Below are 14,148 nucleotides of genomic sequence, written 5' to 3' on the forward strand. Positions count from 1 at the left end.
TCACAGATTTATACGACATAAAATAAAGCTAAGTAATAAATAAAGTAATTAAACTACTGCAATGAATAATTAATTACTTTGTGCATTATACCATAATATAAAATTTTCAATCATCCTTCACAGAGTATCCCTTCACTTTGTAGCATAAGTATTTAGTTTTTGAAATTTTTTTTTTTGAGAAGCAATAATATTTAATAGTAGTTGGTTTATCAATATGTACAAAAATGATCATATGAGGACAAATTCCCAGAAAGGGAAAGATCTTGGACAAAAATGAAAATTGAACACTGTACATCTCTGAGTACAGAACAAAATCATGTGATGGTGATAGTGTTTATGGCAAGTTTTCCTTGCTAAGGTAATGAATGATGAAGCTTCATCCTGTGTTGCTTCATATGGTTGAGTTCATTGCAATGCTTAATTAGATTAATTCATCATTAACTTTGAAGCTTAGTTGATGAATGCTTTGTTGCACAGTTCCAAAAGCAAGATAACAAACTCCCCATGCCTTCACGTGCTGCACTGCTTTCTCTTCTTTGCATAACTTTAATAAACTCATCAGCACTCAAATTTCCATCCCGGTTAGCATAAAAAACATGAAAAATTATGTCAGCAACTGCATCTGTAATAGTGATGCCACATACCTGTGATGCTACTCTTTGAAAATAAGATTTTGTCAACTCTCCATTAATTTTCCCATAGCTGAATATGGATAGGGAGAAGAATTCCAACTGCTTGCGCAATTCTGCAAAGGCTTCAAACTCTTGAAATGTGATTTTTATGTTTCTGAGATGTGAATCATCGTTCATTTCCTCCACCATATCCAACAGTTTGTTTATATGATTGATATTAGCAACTGCAACCAAGGAAAGTGCGAAATCTTTGGCTGAAATTGTTCCTTTTTTGTTGTAGTCATAGTGAGCAAACTATATCCAATGCCATAATAATAAATTAACAATTCAAATTTTCAGCTAAATAAAATTCAACAAAAAAAATTCAACCTGCAAAGAAGTAAAGAACAGCTTTGTTGTGACTTGTGAACACAAACTAGTAAAATGAACAATCACTAAACAGGGGAGGCGAAGAGCGCAGTAGGCAACAACAACCAACCATGAACATCGACAGTCAATGACACATAGCATCAGCAACACTAAGTCAGCAACCTTCCAATGCAGTCACAGTTGCAGTCAGAGAGAGCCAGAAAGGCAGAGATACACTCACAGGGGCACCGCGACAAGCCTTACGTGTCACGTAACACAACTTTTCTTCTCCGATTTGGTGATTTCAGAATTCAGAGGGGGTTTAGAGTTTAGAGGGAGGAAAAGTGATAAATTGAATGAGGTGAAAACTGAAAAGACAGTTATAGATTGAGGAAAAATTGCTAAGCTAAACGGTTCAAGAAGAATTTGTAGGGACATTTACCTTCTTCACTTCAGATTGGGCTCTAGGGTTTGAATTGGTTGCAATTTGGGCCAAGAAAACCGCTTCTGGAGCTTTCTTGAAACTGGAATGCAACCTCGCCAGAAACTCGCGATTCCAGAGTTTGAGCGTGTTTCCTGGCGATTCAGCACGGAGTTGCTTCCTGGAAGATGAGAAGCATAAACGAGACGGGAGGGAGAAACAAAATTGCAAAATGGTGCGATTCTACGAGTAGAGTCGCGATTTTAACTACCTTGAGGTAGACGCGACACGTGTATATCTCGTTTACACTGTAAACAAGATACGTGTATTTGTAATTATAAAAATATATTTTCTGAAAATAATAAAAAAAATTAATAATATCAATAATCCAAACTTTTAGCATGAAATTAGTACTTAAAAATATTGGTAGAAGAGATTAATAATATCAATTAAAAAATATAAAAATATATTTTTTCAGATATACTAAATAATGCTAATTGATCCTAATTATATTCTAACATCCCCCTCAAACTCAAGTAACAACTTGAGTTTGAAACTTATTTAAAACAACGAAATAAAGAAAAAAAGAGAAAAAATGCATAAACTCTCTAAAACGGGTGCACATGGAACTGCCAGAAGGAAGCGTAGACGGAACTGCCGCTTGTTTGAAGGAAGCGTAAACAGAACTGCCGCTTGTCTGAAGGGAGCGCAGACGGAACTGCCGCTTGTCTGAAGGAAGTGCAGACAGAACTACCGGAAAGAAACGCTGACGGAACTGCTATAAGGAAACACAGACGAAATGCAGACAGAACTGCCACGAGAAAATGCAAACGAAACTGCCACAAGGAAACACAGACGAAACGCAGACGAAACTGCCACGAGAAAACGCAGACGAAACTGGCACAAGGAAACACAGACGAAACACAGACGGAACTGCCACAAGAAAATGTAGACGGAACTGCCAAAAGAGAGCGAAAACTATATGATTTCTTCATGAGAATAGGTAAGCAGTGGATGACAATGGTGTTTGATCATTCGACTCGAAAAAACACAAGACGGAGAAAATAGGCTAGTCGGTGAGGTGAAAAAGCATCAAAGGGGTGACAAAAGGGAAAGAAGAATGACATAGAAAAAAATGCAAAAACTACGGTAATTTCACCGCAAGGAAAATAACTTATCCTCTTCAAGGAGGATACCATAGCTCCGATACCATATTAGAAACAAGAGACTAAAGTGGGGAAAGGATTTGTGTATTATTGAGTGTTTTCAAGTTGTCTCGAATGATACAATATAAAAGGGTATTTATAGGTACTAAGAGAATTATAATAATAAAGACGTAATCTCCTATAATAAATATTCAGATATACTAAATAATGCTAATTGATCCTAATTGATCCTAATTATATTCTAACAAAGGATATGAACTCTGATTTTTATTTTGATGTTGAACTTGATCAAAACAAACGTCTCAAAACTATATTTTGGGCTGATGCTCAAAGTAAAGTAGCATACGAGTACTTTGGTGATGTAGTTTCGTTTGATACTGCTTATAAAACCAATCGTTATAATATGCCATTTGGTTCCTTTGTGGAGGTTAATCACTATGGTAACTCAGTGCTTCTTGGGTGTGGTTTATTGGCTAAGAAAAATTGAGGCTTGTTTACTTGGTTATTTAATGCTTGGCTTAGATGTATACATGGAAAGGCTCCTAAAGGCATTATAACTGACCAATGCCTCGGAATGCCAGCCGAAATTGAGAATGTGATGCCAGAGACACGTCATAGGTTATGCATTTGACATATTTTGAAAAGAATTCCAGAAAATGGATACAAGAGATATGAAGAGTTACAAGGTGATTTAAATAATATTGTTTGTAAGTCTACTTCAGAAGATGATTTTCAAAATCACTAGGAGGATTTTCTGGTTTAATATAGTCTAGAAGATAATAAGTGGCTATCAAATATTTCTCTACACATGAATTTTTATATTTTGCACATAGGAATTAGTATATTAGTATTTTGAAAGTATCAAGTGGCTATCATATTCTATTTGCTAGAATTCTAACATGTATATTAGTACAATTTTTTTATTTTAATATTTTCTAAACTTCAATGTGTTATTAACATGTTTATGGCAACATTTGCATCTACTTTTGTTAAGTTTGCTCACAAATTTTTTTTATGTATATTTGTTTACTATGATATGTAGATATCTATGAAAAAAGATATTGATGGGTTTCAATTTATTTTAACCACTTTTTTTGGGCTGGTATGTGATCCACACAACAAAGTGAGAGCATGTATTCATATTTTGATAAATTTTTAACTAACAAGAGCTTGTTGATTTAATTTATCAAACAATATGACAATTGTCTTGGATGGAAGGAGCAACAAAAAAGAGAGACTGATGTTAAAGACTATAAATCAATAATACTTTGTGCCACTAATTCCTTAATAGAGAAGCGATTTCAAGGTGCCTATACTAATGCAAAGTTTAAGGAAGTACAAAAGCAATTTAGAAAGAAAGTAAATTGTATTTTGCACCTTATGAAAGTAGTTTCTATATCTAAAGTCTATTCTATTTGGAGGATGTATCTACTTATAAAGAAAGGGTTTATGAAGTTAATTACAATACAAAAACGAATGATATTAAATGCAAGTGTCAAATGTTTGAATCAAGAGGCATATTATGCCGTCATAGCTTGCTTGTCCTAGGGCATGAATGTTTGAGAGAAATTTTAAGGAGATACATTTTGGAGCATTAGAGCAAACTTGTGAAGCGGAGACATAGTAATATTAAGGATAGCCATGATCCAAGTTTGTTGAACCCAAAAACAGAGATGTTTGATGATTTATGCTCCAATTCGAACAATGTTGCTTAATTTGCAACCCAATCAAAGGAAACAAGTGATATCCTACATCGTTATCTTGATATGGCTATGGCGGAGTGTCAAAAGCATGTTGCTAACTCATTATCTAATGCCAATGAGTTAGACAATTTGCTTCCATTAGAAGATGGTGGTAAATATAGTGGTAAAGATGCATTGTCCATTTTTGTAGGAGGCTGCACAATAAGCATTCAAGATATTAAAAGCCCTCCTTATATGTCCACTAAAGGTCATCTAATGAATAGGCTAGGATTTGAAAAAGACAAGATGATAAAAAAGAAGACCAAGGCAAAGAAGGAAAAAAGTGAGATAACTGAAAAAGAGATAAAATATTATTTTATATTATCAATATATAAATTCATCAATGTTGAATTGAAGTTGACGATTTTGACTAAGCTATCTAATTGAAAAAGAATTCTTCAACCTTCTTTTTTTTATAAGGGCAGTGTATATGTGATGATAGTAATAATGTGTGTAGTATTTTTGAGCTACCTTTCATTTTTGGATGAAATAATTGTAATGAAAATTTTATTTTACCATTTTCTTATTGATGAGTAGTGCATGCATGACACTTCTTGCTGCAGTAACACAAAATAATGACTACTTTTTTTAACATCTAAAGGGTGAATCAAATATATGTCAAGGCACTCTTTGCGAGAAGGACAGTTCAATCAAGAAGAGAATAAACATTATGGAAATAGAGGTAAAAGAGACACATGGATATACTATTTTTTATGAATTTATTTTTGCTAGCCATGCTATTTTTTATAATTATTTAAATAGACTTTAGATGTAGAAACTACTTTCTTAAGGTATATATAAAGGATAATTACTTGTACTTTATAGTTAACTGATGCAGCTTCTCTAGTAAGCTACATTTGAGTGTTGAATGGAACCTTACCAAAATGTTAGATGCTGCTAAGAATTTCTGACACCAGGAAATAGGGTGTGATCTGAACATGAAATATGATGTTTTTTCCTATCAAATCCCAAACTGTTAATACTGTTATGACTCTAATTACTTTAATTTGAGAATGCGTGCATATGCATATAACCTAAAATATTTTAGGCCAAATTATATATGAAATATTTTTATAGCGTACCTTTCTTGTTTTGGGCCAGCAGATTTTTAAATTTTGGGCCCGCAAACAATCAGTTGGTATTTTTCTACACCAAAGGAAAAAAAAGCCCAAATGCATATAGAGAGCATGAGTAAATGCTCTTTACCTCACACACTCTTCTTCTTCTTCGCAAAATCCCACTCTCTCTCTCGACACTCTTGCAGCGTGCCCTCTTTCTTGCTCTCAACGCTGATGAGCATTCTCAATGCGAATCAGCCTTCTTAAGCTCGTTGTCCATCGCCAGTAGCGTATTCAATAGAAGCGGCATTACTCTCTGTGACAACATCTCTCAACTCTCTATACATTCCCTTTCGTTTCTACTGATGCGTTATGCTTCTGCAAGGTTAAAATTTGTATTATTCAAAAATTTTAAAGTGAAGGTTAATTAGTTTTTATTTCTGTTCATTTATTGCTTTATGCAACATTTTGCTACTCACTTTCATTTCTAGTGTATCTGAGCTTTGGTATATGTTTTGCATGCAGTGAACCAACTGGGAAAAACTGCATCAGGAAGTCGGACTCTGCAACCAAAACAGACTGGCTTAGCATCATTGTAATATTGATCTCTATTGTTTAGCTCAAATTTGAATTGTCATATAACTGCTCTTTAAACTTGGTAGCTGTAAACTAACATATATATACTTCTTTTGTTATTTGACCCTGAGTCTCTGTCCTAGATAATATATTCATTACTAGTGTCATAATTTTGTATCCATTCAAAATATGCAAGAAAAAACTCATAATGGCACCCAAAAATATGACTCAATGTTTCTTGTCTATTCATAAAAATCTTTAAGCACTCTATAATAAAAATATCTTTTGATTTTGATTTTGATTCATCATATCTTGTTTATGAAACTTAGGTACTTTTAATTTATAAATCTTTGAAAAGATTCATTATGCCATTATCTCAGTTACTTAACTGGTAATTGACTTTTGACAATGGCTATTGTTGGCAGAGCTTTGTTGTGGCAATACTGGCAATCTTTACTGATGCGTTATGCTTCTAGTAGGAAATGTACAATTGATTTGTAATGTGGCTAGGTTTTTTATTTGTGTTTGTGTTAATAATATGTTTTATTGGTTAATCAAATAATATATCAATTGACTATTAATCTTTTTTGCACCCAATCAATTGACTTATGTGCTTTTATAAAACATGATTAATATGTAGTGATTATTTGAAATGGAAAAAGATCTAGATATTGAGAAATTTGAAATAGGAACAAGAAGGAAAACGCAGCAGAAAATTCTTGAAGAACTAGCATCTCGGATATATTGTGTGTTTATTACTTGCAAAGTTAATGTTTTAGCACCTACTAAATTTTATCTATCTGATTTTATAATAGTTCTTTGCTTCTTTGTTCTCTTCAATAATTCAATTTGTACTTATCTATCAGATAATTTATAACAATGAAGCTTTGGTGCATGATACAAAACCACTCTTAGACTTATTTAGGGTGTGCTTGCTTCTGATTAATCGAAAAGTAATTTTACAATAAATTTGTATCCTTAAAAATGCTTAGATTTCTCAGAATTAAGATCTTGATTATTGGTTGTAGTCCAGTTTCGTTGTTTCTGCTACTGCTGGCTCAAGTTGTCTTGCTACTTATAAAATTTACGCAAAAATATGAGAAGTGAGAATTGATTTTTTTTGTCAGTTAAAACAAAAAAGAAAAGTTGAGTTTTTGTGAAAAGAAGCAAACCAAAGGCCCCCTTAATCTATGTCTGGTGTAATCAAGTACAATCTTGAATTACATTAAAAAATTAGATAGATAAATTCGTTGGTTTAAGTTTCAATTATTTGGTTTTTACATGTAATTATGCGTATGCTGGATAGTATGTACGTGGAATTCATCCATGCTAATGTGATGTTCATAACTTTTAAAGTAGTTCATTGCTCATACTTTTGCACCCTTCTTAATGAAATTTTGCACACATGAATCAGACAATTTGCACCCACTTTGATGAGATTTTGCACACATGAATCAAATAGTTTGCACTCACTTTAATTAGATTTTACACACATGGATCAGAAGGTTTGCACTTACTTTAATGAGATTTTGTACACTTTACTCATCACAATTTGCATCCAATGTAATGAGATTTTGCACACATGTATCAAACAGTTTGTACTCAGTTTATTGAAATTTTGCACACATGACTTAGCATAATTTGCATCCATCTGCATCTGTATTTGAATGCGAGTATTACTGTTATTATGATTAGGATTATTATTATTATTGTTATTGTTATTATTTTTCAAACAAGCCATGGTTAAATTGGGTGAAGATTTTTTACTTTATGTTTGCAGAAATCGATAGAATGTCGTTGTTCTCCCAATTTATTTTTCACAACGATAAATTCACTTACAAAAGAGCAAAAACTTGAAGTTGATAAAATGAGATTCTCATCCTTGAAGACTATTCAAAATTAGAAAGTTTATAGGCGGTTACTCCTTGCACTTGCTAAAGCATATAACACAATAACAAGCAAACTGGAATTAATGGTGGGAGGATATCGATGTGACAACAGACAAAATTGGGACAGCTCTAAGATTACCTTCAATTGGTAAAAGCTTTCCAAAAGAAGAAGAATAGACATAAGATATTTTACAATGAGATTTTGCACACCTCACTCAGAACATTAAAGTGGAAAATCTAATTAAATTAAAGTGGGTGCAAAATATCTGATTTATGTGTGCAAAATCCCATTAAATTGGATACAAACTAGTGTGCAAAATCTCATATATAATCACATAAATCATCGCCAAAATAGTGTGGAACGCTCATGATAACAAATAGTATTACATAACAAAAGTTACACTGAAAAATCAAAACAAGAAACAACAAACACTAAGAACTATAATTTATACCCATATTGCTAGGCGTCATTAATTTGTTTGGTTCAGCTTCGTCCACTATTTTTATTGGCGATCTCGTGCTGTTTTCATCTTTTTCCTCTTCCTTGTTAAATCAATACAAACAATAATTAGATTTGCACAATGACAAATAAAAAAGAAATCAAAACTATAAAAAAGCATATACACTATTTTTACTTTGTTTTGACATCTTTCTCCTCATCTTGCTTTGCATCATTAGAAAGAAGTATACACTCTATATTTTACTTTACATTCTCTTTTATCACAAAAGATAAAACAAAACTACTTTTTACTTTCCTTTATCTTTTTTCTTATATGACACATTGCCTTCTTCCTTTGAAATTTTGTTATCATTATTTTCTTCATCAAATCTATAAACAAGAAATCAAATCAGTCCAAATCTATAAACTTAAAGGTGACCTTAGAATAAGAATTACTGGCTTTGAAGCTAGCATAAAGATAATAACAAAATATTAAAAAAAATCTAGTAATACCAAAAATTTAATTAGTGGTAAAGAATGTTTGTAAAACTCATAGACTTCAAGAACTTAAGGATTTGCCAAGACTGTCATTCTGCTATAAAGATTGCATCTTGAAATCGTGGTCCGAGATCAATATCGGTTTCATAGTTTCAAGCAAGGTTCTTGTTCTTGCTCTGATTATTGGTGAATTCAGCAGGGATGGGAGCTTAGTAGGAGTGTTGGGGATATGGGTGGCAAACGGGCCTAAACCCGTCAGGCTGGTCCGCGTAACCCGTCAAAAAAGGTGGGCCGGGTTGAAAAATTGGGACTGCCAAATAGCAAAAGCCCACCTAACCCACACTGCTTAAACCATGGGCTTTGGTGGGCGGGACGGGCTTCCCCGTCGGGCTTAGTGTTTTTTTGGTAAGGGGGATTTTTGTAATTTTTTTTTGTCAAAATCCAACTTCTCCCAACCCAACTTCCAAGAGAATGAAGATGAAAATTGAATGTTTTGAATTATGTTTATTTTGCTTTGGAGACAATATTTATAATTGTGTTTTAGATTATGTTTATTTTGCTTTGGAAACAATATTTATAATTATGTTTTGGATGAAAACATATTTTATAATTATGTTTATTAGATATTTATAATTACAAAGACTTTAATATTTGTGAATATAAAAATTATAATTTTTTTATATTTTTAGAAATTATAAATTTATTAAAATGATTGTAAAATTATATATATTATTTAATAGTTAATAATAAAAAAAGAGGAAAACATATATTTAATTAAAAAAATTTGTGAACTAATATATAATAATCACACATTTAATTTATATTCTAAAAGGAATTAAAATTGTTTTCTTTTAATTCTAAGTTATTTGAATATAATATTAAAATTTAATAAAACAAATAGTTATTAAATTTGTTACTAAATAGAAATAAAAATTAAATTTATCTGTTTAAGTGTTAAGTTTTATTCTATGAACAAATTGGTCTTTAATTTTCTATTCTAATAACATGTCACACCAGAGAGAATCATTTTATCTTCTCAGTTTAATTGTTATCTCATGTTAGCATTTCATTAACAACAAAATATACTTTTTCCTAGGTAATGAGCACAGCAAATTATAGAATTACTAAAATGCCCTTTGGTGTGCAATCCAAAGTTTGTTACTGGCCCTAATTGTCCCCAAACGCAGCAAACCCTAAACCCCCAGCCTCCATTCTCCCTCGCTTCCTTCTGTCTCTCTGATCCCGCTCCGTCGCGTTTCTTGCTTCACAGCTTCAGTCTCTTTCCTTCCTCCCGTCGTCGACTCCCGTCGCGCGGTCTTGTCCCTTGCTTCGGCTGCGTCGTTCTTCCGTCGTTTCCTCAGTTCGGGTAGGTCATATGATCCCTTGCTCTGGTTCGTATTCTTTGTTTTTTTTATTGAACTTTTAATTTGTAATTTTCTGTTGCTGTGGTGTTGAGTTGTTATTGCTGATATGTTGCTCGAGTTTTTGTTGCGGCTGCTGCCTGCTGTTGTGTTGTTACTTGTTAGATGATGTTGATATTGATCTGGCGCTATTACATTTCATGATTCTATGTCTTGATTCTTCTGGTCAAGATTTTGGAAATGGAAATGAATGTGATAATTATCCCATTGAAAAAAAAAAACTCTAGCAAGTTTTAGTGGATTTTGACGATTGATGGTAAACTTTGAAGATGACTTCTGATATTTGGCTATTTGCCTTTGGAAATTTGAGAGTTGAGACTTGTGTTGCCCTTATACGAGCCACAGCCTACGTCGGACTATGTAATGTGATTTGGCAGATGATTACCAATGTTTAATTTTTGTCCATTTTTTGGATTTACATTAGAATATTTTTATTTTTGTGTGCTTATTTATGATTTTTATGTTCTTTTATTATAATCTGGCTATTCTGGTTTATACCTTGTTGAACGAACCTCTGAACTCGTATCTAAAACGGTTCGTCGTCTGGTTTGGTTTTCGGTGCCTATTTATGTTTTTGTTGCTGTTTCTCCGCCGCTCAGCCGTTTAACAAGGGTATTATTTGGTTGTTTGCGTGTTCTATTTATTTGTTTCTTTTCTGCTCCCCGGCTGTCGCTTTTGCATTCGTCCGCCCTTTTTTTTCTCCTTTTTTTTGTTTATATATTTTTGTTGCATTTCAGATCAGTTTCTGTACCTCAACTGCTCCTTTTTTTTTTTTGGGTTTTTTTATATAATTAAGTATGAGAAAAACTTTAATTTCAGGAATACGCATGGCTTGATTTAATGACTGAAATATGCATGGCCAACTCAATTTCACCGGCCACGAAATGGAGTTCTATACCAATTCGCAACTGGTGCTTACGAAATTGGGGGAACAGCAGCAGACATTTCAACTTCGTGGCTGCCACAAAGGAGATGAGGCACATCAAGGACGGCGCACACGAATTGGGCGATCTCAAGCCCACCGGCCACGAAATTGGCCAATTAGCTGGCGGCGACCACGAAGTGGGAAGGTTCGTTGCTGGCGCCCACGAGTTGGCTGTTCTAAACGACAGCAGCAGCAAGCTCACATGCATTGGCTGTGTCGGGTGACAGGGGACAGTTGGAAAGGGAGCCAAGAGTGGTATAAAAGAGGGGTGGGGAGAGCTTTCATGCACGGTTAAATTGGAAGAGGGGTAAGAAAAAAAAAGTGGTTAGCATGGTAAATGAAACCTGAGAGGAGGTGAGCTTCAATAAAAAAATTAACTTAATATGAGTGGGGGTGGGGTGAACATGGAGGAGAACTTGAACCGGCTGGACGAACATTATATAGCGGCACATTTATTCCATAAGGTTTGTTTACGCCATTAATCCGATTGCTATTGTTAGAGATTGTTAGTAATATTTTTTCGATATTTACCTTTTTTACAGAGTATTTGTAACTGTTGTCTTTCTTGGCTTCTTATGTTGTAGCTCACACGTGTTCTTACTCCTCATTGCACGCTCGTTGATGTTTTCATGTTAGAGCCTAGGATCCAACCATGGAAATTAGGCGGGAAAGGCTCCACCTTTGTTTGAGACGCACTGGATTTTATCATGCCTCTTTGATCAAGCGCTTCGAGTACGACAATCAACTTATTAGTGCCTTTGTGTAACGGTGGCGTCCGGAGACGCATAGGTTTCATCTCCCTTGGGGTGAGTGTACCATAACTCTGGAGGATGTAGCCATGCAGCTAGGTCTAGAAGTTCATGACACAATTTCCAAATATCTCTCTGATGAAACTTACTCCATGACCTCAACGTCTAACAGGCTGACCATCATCATTCCCAAATATTTCTCTGATAAAACTTACTCCATGACCTTAACGTACCGCTAGGTAGACCTAGCTGCATGGCTACATCCTCCAGAGTTATGGTACACTCACCCCAAGGGAGATGAAACCTATGCGTCTCCGGATGCCACCGTTCCACAAAGGCACTAATAAGTGGATTGTCGTACTCGAAGCGCTTGATCAAAGAAGCATGATAAAATCCAAATCCAGTGCGTCTCAAACAAGGGTCGAGCCTCTCCCGCCTAATTTCCATGGTTGGATCCCAGGCTCTAACATGAAAACATCAACGAGTGTGCAATGAGGAGTAAGAACACGTGTGGGCTACAACATAAGAAGCCAAGAAAGACAACAGTTACAAATACTCTGTAAAAAAGGTAAATATCGAAAAAATATTACTAACAATCCCTAACAATAGCAATCGGATTAATAGCGTAAACAAACCTTATGGAATAAATGTGCCGCTATATGATTGTTCGTCCAACCGGTTCAAGTTCTCCTCCACGTTCACCACACCCCCAATCATATTAAGTTAATTTTTTTTATTGAAAAACTCACTACCAGAAGCTCACCTCCTCTCAGGTTTCATTTACCATGCTAACCACTTTTTTTTCCTACCCCTCTTCCAATTTAACCGTGCATGAAAGCTCTCCCCACCCCTCTTTTATACCACTCTTGGCTCCCTTTCCAACTGTCCCCTATCACTCGACATAGCCAATGCATGTGAGCTTGCTGTTGCTGCCGTTTAGAACAGCCAACTCGTGGGCGCCAGCAACGAACCTCTCCACTTTGTGGTCGCCGCCAGCTAATTGGCCAATTTCGTGGCCGGTGGGCTTGAGATCGCCCAATTCGTGTACGCCGTCTTTGATGTGCCTCATCTCTTTTGTGGTAGCCATGAAGTTGAAATGCCTGCTACTGTTCCCCCCATTTCGTGGGCGTTAGTTGCGAGTTGGTATGGAACTCCATTTCGTGAGTGGTAAAGTTGAGTTGGTCATGCGTATTCCAGTCATTAAATCAAGATTCCTGGAATTAAAATTTTTCCCATGTTTAATTATATAAAAAAGCTTTTTTTTTTTTAGTTATATCGTTTCTTGGACCAATGAAGATGACACGGTTTAGCATCTTCACGGGTGCTTTCTTATGTGATAAAAGTTATCACTGTAATATATTATTAAAACTGGGCAAAGTCTTTGGTATAGATGATGGGGACAAATCTACATGTATAGATTTGTGGTGGCAGCTTATTATTACAACAGGTGTGAATCTTGGCAGAAGCATTGCAGAGAAAGCTGAATGCAACATGTGAGGAGTATGGTAATTTAGTTTGATAATGATTTGTTATGTTGATTAATTAATTTAGGTTGATTACGGGCCCGAATGTTTGTCTTTTTTAGTTTTTGGACAAAAAGTGGACTTTGTGTTGCAGGCCGAAAATTATAAAAAAAGAATATCATAAATTTAGATTCTTGCTACCTATTACCCAACAAACCAATGCAACTATAATTACCCAAATAAAAAGAAAAAGAAGAGCACCCCTACAACTAATACGTAAGCGCTTATTGCAGCGTCTCTCACTAGTAATATTATAGTTTCCTTCCATATCTTTCTATTTTCTTCTTCTGCCACTAAACATATTTCCACTATCATTTCATTTCATTTTTATATTTACAGCTTCAACTATTTACAGCTTCAACTGGCTAATAATTATGGTTTTGCCTTCAGGCTGAGTGACATTTCCATAGACTTATTTGTAGTATAAAAAAATATGGGATGAACTCAAAATAAGCAAAATAAAGGATCCAAATGACAACGTTTTTTTTTTAATTTCTGAAAATGTGAAATTCGTTAAAAACTAGTTGTAATTAAAGCAACTTCACACTAACATCACAACAAAATTAACTTCTATTAAATATATCTTCCAAACTTTATATAAATATCTCTATTAATTTGAGATATGCTTAAAAGGATTATTAATTCTTTATTTTTCTATATTCAAAATTTTCCATTCGAACATATTCTATAATAACAATTTTAGGGTGCAAACATACCTACTATAATTATTAGTCTATTATTAGAATATTTTGACTACGTGT

General features: G+C 34.3%; 1 long non-coding RNA gene across 1 annotated transcript; it reads left to right on the top strand.

Annotated features, from left to right (window-relative positions):
- LOC110268325 lies at window positions 9,843-13,080 on the top strand. The gene is made up of 2 exons (XR_002356510.1): window positions 9,843-10,135; window positions 11,010-13,080. It is a non-coding gene; the product is annotated as an uncharacterized LOC110268325 (long non-coding RNA).

Source organism: Arachis ipaensis, chromosome B10 (genome assembly GCF_000816755.2).
Source record: "Arachis ipaensis cultivar K30076 chromosome B10, Araip1.1, whole genome shotgun sequence".
Taxonomy (NCBI): domain Eukaryota; kingdom Viridiplantae; phylum Streptophyta; class Magnoliopsida; order Fabales; family Fabaceae; genus Arachis; species Arachis ipaensis.